We start from the raw sequence: 9,147 nt of genomic DNA, 5'->3' as shown, positions 1-9,147 counted from the left end.
AACATTTAGAACTCATGAGGGTCATTATAAATTTTTGGTCATGCCTTTTGGCCTTACCAATGCACCTTCTACATTTCAAGCTTTGATGAATTCCATTTTCAAACCCTTCCCTAGAAAATTTGTGTTAGTATTTTTTTATGATATACTAATCTACAGCAATTCTTGGAAGGATCATGTTGAACATTTTGACAGGGTGCTACAACTATTGGAGGAGAAACAATTATATGCAAAAAGATTGAAATTTTTCTTTGGAGTACAAGAGGTGGAATATCTGGGTCATATTGTATCTCATGAAGGAGTTAAGGTAGACCCTAGCAAAATTAAAGCCATTAAGGAATAGAAAATCCCCACATCCATAAAGCATCTGCAAGGATTTCTCTGGTTGACAGGGTATTATCACAAGTTTGTTAAGAATTATGGGAGAATAGCAGAACCTCTAACAACATTATTGAAGAAAGATGCATTTTCATGAACTCCAAAAGCAACAAAGTCCTTTGAACATCTTAAAGAGGCAATGTGTCAAGCACCGGTCTTAGCTACACCGGACTTCACAAAAACCTTTATTGTGGAATGTGATGTTGTAGGAAATGGAATTGGTGTTGTTTTAATGCAAGATGAAATACCCATTGATTTTTAAAGTTGTTCAATCAAGGGAAAGTTTTTACACAAAGCTATTTATGAGAAGGAAATGTTGGCAATACTACATGCACTTAAGAAATGGCAACCCTACCTAATGGGAAGACACTTCAAGGTAAAAACAGATTATGATAGCGTTAAATAATTTTTAGAACAAAGATTATCTTATGAAGAGCAACAAAAGTGGGTCACAAAGATGTTGGGTTATGTCTTTAAAATCATCTATAAAAAAGGGAAGCAAAATGTGGTGGCAGATGCACTCTCAAGAAAGGATGAGGATGTGGAAGCATTGTTGTGCGCCATTTCTATTATCCAACAAGATTGTATAAACGAGGCAAGGAAGGAATGGAAGAATGATGAAGAAGTGTGGGCACTTATTTGAAAGTTACAACAAGATTCCAATACATCTGATACATTTAGCTGGAAAAATGATTCGTTATGGTACAAATATCGCTTATACCTCTTTAAGAATTCCCAACTCAAACAAAATATTATTATGGAATTGCACATTTCTCCCTTAGGAGGGCACTAAGGATTTTTAAAAACTTACCACAAGGTTAAGAAGGAATTTTATTGGGATGGCCTTAAATCAGATATTCAAGAGTTTGTGGTGAAATGTTTGGTTTGCCAAAAAAAATATTTGAAACAATTAAGACCCCGGGTCTATTGCAACCTTTATCCATTCCAAGCAAACGTTGGGAGGAGGTTTCATTTTATCACAGGTTTACCCAATTCTGATGGAAAGAGTGTCATCATGGTGGTAGTTGATAGACTTACCAAGTATGCACACTTTTGTGCATTATCACATCCATTTAAAGCTAGTACAGTTTCTACTACATTTATGGAAACAATTCAAAAGCTACATGGAAACCCAAAGGCAATTGTAAGTGACAGAGATCCCATTTTCACTAGAAATTTTTGGACATAATTATTTTCTTATCTTGGTACTCTGTTAGCTCATAGCTCATCTTATCATCCTCAATCTGATGGGAAAATTGAGATAGTAAAAAGATGTTTGGAAGGATATATTCGTTGCTTTGTATCTGATAAACAGACACAATGGGTCAAATGGTTGCCTCTGGCTGAATGGTGGTATAACACTTCCTTCCATACAGCAACAAAAATGACCCCATTTATGACACTTTATGGATATCAGCCACCATCCATCACATCATATTTAAGAGAAAATTCTAAGGTTCAAGCAGTGGAACATCACATCAAGCATCAACAACAAGTCCTCCAACTCTTAAAGGATAACCTCGTGTTTGCACATAATAGAATGAAACAATAGGCATATCAACATCACAGTGAAAGAAGTTTTGATGTAGGTGATTGGGTATTCTTACGACTACAACCATATAAACAAATGTCCCTCAAGCAAGCTAAGAAGGATAATAAATTATCACCAAAGTATTATGGTCTGTACAAGGTGTTGCAAAAGATTGGTACTATGGCATACAAATTGGAGCTTCCTGCAGCTTCTCGAGTGCACCTAGCTTTCCATGTTTCATGTTTAAATAAGGTTATAGGCCACAAGCTCCATGTTCAAACAATATTGCCAGAACTTGACAAGGAAGGAAAAATTATATTGGAACCGGAAGCAGTCACAAAAAAAAGAACTCAACAGCTACGAAATCGATCAATTTCGGAGTATCTCATCAAGTGGAAGAACTTATCTGCTGAAGATTCCACATGGGAGGATGAGAATTTTATATAGAAGCATCCAGAACTACTCAAGCATTGAGGACAACACTTTTTTGAAGGAGAGGGGCATTTTAGGTCGTTATAATACTAGTGATTACCCCATTACTATTGTAGTTGTATCCCTTATTAATATTGTTGTGCCCCTATTGTCCCCATATTGTTATTACTGTGCCCCATAGAATCCCTTTATTGTTAATCTTGTGCCTTTATATTATTATTGTTAGGTTGGATAGGTTATATTGTGACTCCTTAGACTCCTATATATAGAAAGGAGGTTTTTTCATTTGTTTCATCAAAGAATCATTCATTTGTGTAATGTAAAGGAGGTTGCCCCCTCAAAGAGGCTGAATTCTAAGGCGTTGATCTATCTTTTCTATCTTTTGTGAGTTGGTTTCATAACGTAGGCCTACAAATGAGACATAAATTAAGGCCCATATAACCATCCTTCATCAAATTAAACCTCTATTTTTACATTAGATAATGTATTTTTAACTTTAATATGTTCCTTAGGAAGGTTTATGGATAATTGCATATTTGTACCTAATATTATTTATTTGTTTGGAATGTTGTGAGAATATTGGGTAGATTATGAAGATTTGGAGGAAGGGATAATTTAGGGACGTTCTCCCTACTATACGAGGATCAATATTAAATAATAAATCAAGAAGATATTCTAAAATTATTTCATAGATTCTGGAGCTCCAATGATTGCTAAAATCTAGGAATGTGTTCCGTGTCATTTAATGTAGGTTCCTAGTATTGGGAGCCGGATCCACTATTTGAGGGATTTTGGTGGGTAAAGCTTCCTCATTTCATGGGGAATGATTCCTAATAATTTTGTATAAGTACCAAATTGAATTTTCCTCTAGGGGTTGATTCTCTTAGTCTTCTTATGGAGAGAACAAGTATTTTTGCAGCTCTACTTTCATTTCTTGCAGGGATGTAATTGTATTGATGGAAATAATAAATATTTTTGTCATGTTTAGCTTCTAAATATTGGTACCCTTCATAGGACTCTGAGTTTCCTTGGGCTTGGCCATCCCAGGATCCTCAAAGCCCTTTTGTATCACTTTTCTTCTTTTCACTTCTTATTCTCATGCATCCCTTGTTCTTGTCTTTTTTCTATTTCTGCATTTAGTATTAGTGATTTCTTGTTGTAGGACTGGGTTAAATGGTTGAAGTAAGTTATATTGAAAGGTCAAAAGAATAATTTCATCTTTATAATAGATTTGGAAGGTCATATTAATCGATGAGCTACTTGGATTAGTTTGCTCATTCCCAAATCTAAATTTTTGGAAGTCCCTTGTGGAAAATAACAATAAATTTCTGTTATTTTTTAGAACATGCTAACGAGCTTCAATGGAGTTGATTTCAATTTATTTATATCACAAAAAAATTATATTTAATGAAAAAAATTTACCCCATTGAATTTTCACTTTATTAGGCTAGGCGTTCAATAGATTTACTAGCTCACTAGTTCTCAAATTTCTAGATTTTAGACTAATAATTTTCTGTTATTTTTTAGCATCAATTATCAGAGGTACTTTGAGTGATTCCACTTTGAATGGAGACCTAATAAATCCTAGTAAATAACAAAATTTGTCCCGTCCAATTTGTATTTGATTTTCTTGGTCATTCGATGAATTATAACTTCCTGTAGAAAATTTATAACATCCTGTAGTTTCATGTAGTACTCTTCCAATGTGTATATACTTGCCTAGATTTGCTCAAAAACATGGTTTTGTCCCTTAGGGTTGAATCATGACCCCTAGGCTCTAAATAAATGGTTGAGGAGGGATAAACACCACTTAGGACTTGCCTTTTTACCCATGAAAAACATCTCAGCGATTTGGGTTAATAGACAAATTTATGAATTGGATAATATAGTGATGATTTTCTTAATTGCCACATCCAATGAACTCTGTTAATGGATCTAAAGTCTTTGAAATGTAATGGTTGAATTTCGTTCATGATATTTACTTTATGCAATTAGAATAAGTTTCTTTCCTTGTATTTTCTTTCTTGCAATAGGTTAAGGTTTCCATTTTGAGCATTTTATTTCCTGCAATTAGTTTAGGATTTGATTTTATTACATGCACTCCATCACATCATGATAGCAAATGGAGGACACATTGTATGATGCACATATAGTGCCGATACCTCTTAATTTTGTACGAATCTTGGGTTGATAATTCAAGCTGATAGCCTTGAGAGTTGCAGCATTCCTGTTGGAATACTGAGGCTCATCAGATTGACCACTAACTGATGGATTCCTAGAGCTATGGCCTTAATTAAGAGTTTAAGGATAAAATTGTATGCCACTATGATATTGGTGGGAAGGCCTATAAAGATGTCCATTAGACTCAAAAGTTCATGAGTAGGTGAAAAGAGTACCCAAGATGTAGAACTGACATTATGGGAACTAACTGTACAAGGGGCTGAACTAATCTTGCTGAACTAATCTCTGAAGGTTTTTCTTTATTAACAGTGCTGACTTCTAAATATTCAAACCGTAAATCTTCAACAACAAGTTTATCTTTCAGAGATGCATGAGACTTCTTAGGCTTACCTAATCCTGATGCCCCTTTCTGTGAATGTTTCTTCGATTTGAAAGTTCTCTCAGGTTCAAGCACTGGTTCAACTGGTAATTTCTGAGGATTTCTTCGAGTGTGTCTCACAAATTTAGCAAGAACTTTAATATGGAGTCGCCAAAGGATGGTCTTCCTCTAATGGAGTCGCTAGATAAATGATTACAACGAAAATATGTGTTCAAACCTTGTCTGTCATCAAAGCTTGAAGCTGTGTCGTTCTCCCAGGGAAGCTGAGCTTCAATTCTCCTCTCCCTGGAAACAGCACCATTTAATGTTATCACCCCAAGAAACTCTCCTAGGTTGTATATCAGAGATGCCCGGGAACATTATAAACTCAAAATAATGTTGGAAAAATTGGTGGATGAATGAATGAAATGCTGCATATTCAATCCAGATAACCACTTCTACTGCAATTGACCCCAGACATGGGTGAACACCCCCAGACTACAAGGCTTTTAACCACTAACTACTCACAGTTTGAGGAGAATGTGATGATGGAGAATACTGATCACACCAGTAGATGCACAGGACCCTGTGATGGCCAGCTACAACTAGTTAAGAGGTCTGTAAATATGTTTCCTAATGCGCAGATAGGATGACAACTCTCTGGCATTAAAATACAGAAACCTTCAAACAAATTCAATGATACATGCTAAATCCTAACACAGAGGTGGGATGACAGCCCCTCTAATGCTAAACATTAACAACACATGAATAAATGCAAAACAGGCACAGCCTGGAACAAGAAGGAGAAGCCGAAAGTGAGCAATCAACAGCAAAAGAAGCTTGTATTAGCTGTAAATGCATACCAGAAGCTGCAGGTTACACAGTAGTTACAGTCTCCATAAGTTGAAGCTTACAACAAAATAACACTCATCAACCTGATTACATCTTTTTTCTGAGTATATATGGAGTTTGTTTACAAAAAATATCTGCTAACCTATGCGTGGAGGTGTCTTAACTGACCACCAACTGCATTTACAATTATATATGGGTCTTCTTCTACAATATGAATGTTTTTAATGAAAAAAATGACTTTCTCTGTACTTTAATGTCCTTTCTGAATAGTTGAAATATTATCTTCATGATTTTCAATAGTTGCTGCTGTCATTGAACTGCTCAAGGTGGTCCTTCTTGTCCTTTGGAGGTACACTGTGTTGAATGCAGTAGTTGAGGGCTATAATGTGCAGGCTGCTAGATCGTGGCTTCCCTCTTTCTCTGCGTGCACAAGACAGGACGAAAACACTAAAAATTGCATGAAACTAGACGATGACCTGCAAATGAAAGCTGATCGTTGAATAGCGCAGATGGACATCCACGATCACTTGGCGAGCAGCATTGGCAGCAAATAGGAGCGCGATTAAACATTAGCCGTGGATTTAACAAATCGGATGACGGCAATCAGCATATGGAAGCCATCGACGACAAATAGGAATGGAGGGATGAGGGCCATCCGATTGCAAGTTTGATGATCAGAAGGTTGACGGGCGGCAAAGGTAATGGGCAGTTAATGCATGGGGAACCGGGTACGGTGGCGGGAAGCGGTTTCCCCGCACCGCTTTTCGGGGAAGGCGGTAATAGTACATGGAGGAGTGATGCAATAATATATCGACGTGTGGCTGATAGGAAGATGAAGAGAACCACTTTCCTGGGGGCTAACGAACGAGCGGTTAATAGGGTGAAGGCTTGCGAACACCGTCGAAAGATGAAGTGGGTGTGATTGGACAGTCGAGGTAAAGAACATGCGCTCTGGAGTTGATGTGACAGGTAAGGGCAGGCCCGAGATTTTTTAAAGCTTAGGGTTATGAACTTTACGATATGTGTAGGTTATAATAATTTTATTATATGTGCGCAAGAATTAAACAAAAAAAGGTTTATACAAGTTTTTTTTTTAAACTTTCGGGCTTTATAAAGGGTTAGTGGGTTTTGGAAGCAAAACAAAGAAAAACACAGTGGTGGGAGTTATAAGGATATACGACAAATGAAGGGGGAAAAGATTAAATTAACTGCTGCTAGCTCCTCCTTTTCAAAAATAAATAAATAAATAAAAAACACGGTCAAGCTATCCTTGACCCTCAAAAATGCTCAAACAAGTAGCAGAGCTAACAGGGGGTACACTCGAAGAGACCGAAATGCCCCCTAGAGTAGAAGACTCTGTACTAGAAATCAAGAATACATTGTTGTTAGGCACTCCACCCCCCAAAAGAAGAGTGGAATCAGCCAGATATTATGCTAGCTCAACCACATCATAAACCAATGGTTGATGAGACTGTTGAGAAACCATAATAGATTTAGGAGTAGAAGAACCTTCAAACTCTGAACATATCCTTTGTACCACTCGAATGCCAACTTAGGCACAAATGGTTAAGATGGTCTCCCTTACATATATTACAAAGGAACTTAGGTTTAAATCTTATGCACCTAGGTTTCTAATCAACATCCATTTTGCCAACATGACTAGTAGTGGTTGGTGGAGAGTCCCCAACATGATTCACAGAGGTTAGTGAATATTTTCTAGTATGAATTGTAGTGACTAGACTTATGCCCCCAACATGACTTGCAGTGGCTGAAATCTCATATCCAACATGACCTACAACGGTTGGTGATGCTTTGCTAGTATGACTTGCAGTGACTAGACTTGTGCCCCTAGCGTGACTTGCAGTGGCTAAAAGCTCATATCCAACTTGACTTGCAAGGGTTGGTGATGCTTCAAGGATAGAACTATTATTTTTCTTCTTCTTCTTCTTTATCATATCTTTATATCTCTTATTAGAAGAGTGATGAGAAAAAGGAATCCTAGATTTCTCTTTTGAAGAAGATGAACAATTAACACCCATTTGATGCCCTTGAAATAAAGCATTCATTTGAAAAGCTTCAAGATCATTTGGAATATTCTGAGTAGACGACAACCAAATTGGTAGTCCAACATTCAATCCAGGAATATTCAAAGTGCCCATCAAGGGGGTACCAACATTTCCAAAGAAAGGAAAAGAACAAGGATCCCCTTTTGGAAGGGTACCTTGGTTGGTCTCCATAGGAATATTCGTCATACCCAAATTATACGTAGATCCTTCCCTTATGGGATCGTACAAATGACTTTCCAAGGAAGAGAGGTGCACAGTCAAAACCTTTTCCCTTAAGGCGGCAACTCCACAACTTTCAAAAGAAATATAAAATGCCTTTCAAGACCAATGGAGTGGTTGGTCACTCACTCATAATCTAAGTTCCAAAAGTGACAAGACAAATCCACCTAAAGCCAACTAAATACAAAGAGAAAAGAGCACTCCACTATAAATTCCCTAAAGATACAACCAATCAAGCAACTTCCGAGTATTTTTGCTCCAAGTGATGAGGACCAGACACTAAAACAGAAGAAAGTGAAGTAAGGGACCTTTTGAATATAGTTTCGAATAATTACGGCCTGAGCCTACTAGCGAAGGTGAAAAAAATAGTGACACTAACCTCGAGACAAAATCCTTTGTCAGTGCAAGTACCGAAGCTTCACAAGGATACTCTGCAGAACTACTAATGAACGTGATGCAATGTCTGCCTCAGGTGCCGCGGGATTCCCCTCCGTAGTGACCTATGTGGTCCCTAGGAATAGTAACAATGGAGACCAATTCATATCAAAAGTTGGGAAAAACATTCTCGGGGAAGGATCCAACAAGTAGGGGAGGGGGTATCTCTCTTTCCTTGTTTTCACTTTCCTTTGTGCTTGACTCCCAGTCACAGTGCTTTCTCAGTATTTCGAATGACGCTGGATTTCACTCATTATTCAACATCTATGTTTAACAATTTGAGTGGCCTTGGAGAGTTAAATCTCCACTCACCTATTCCGAGGCCCTAAAGAGCTAGACTTGTTGATGGAATTAATGACAAATCAAAAAATGTTCTAGTTCTTTTTAATTAAGCACTTAATTTTAAAGGGTTTTTCTTTAGTTCACGAGTAAAATGAGAGTGAAAATTATGGTGTTTTGATGCAATATAAAACAATAGAAACTTAGCTATATGCAAATTAATCTATTTTTCTTCGATGAAAAGATATTTCTATAATGTTCTACGATTAAAATTATAAAAGAAAAAAAAATAAAAAAAATTTCAGGATCACGCTCCACACACTCAAAATCTAACAAAATGACTAAAATGCTTATAGTGCAAACTAACTTAATTCAAGTATAATGAGGATGCAAGATTCTATGGATGCTCATATAATAAG

This window comes from Pinus tabuliformis, chromosome 5_2 (assembly GCF_031772625.1).
Source record: "Pinus tabuliformis cultivar Carrire ecotype Pingquan chromosome 5_2, CPIR1, whole genome shotgun sequence".
In the NCBI taxonomy this organism is placed as follows: Eukaryota; Viridiplantae; Streptophyta; class Pinopsida; order Pinales; family Pinaceae; genus Pinus; species Pinus tabuliformis.
This window is presented reverse-complemented; position numbering follows the sequence as displayed.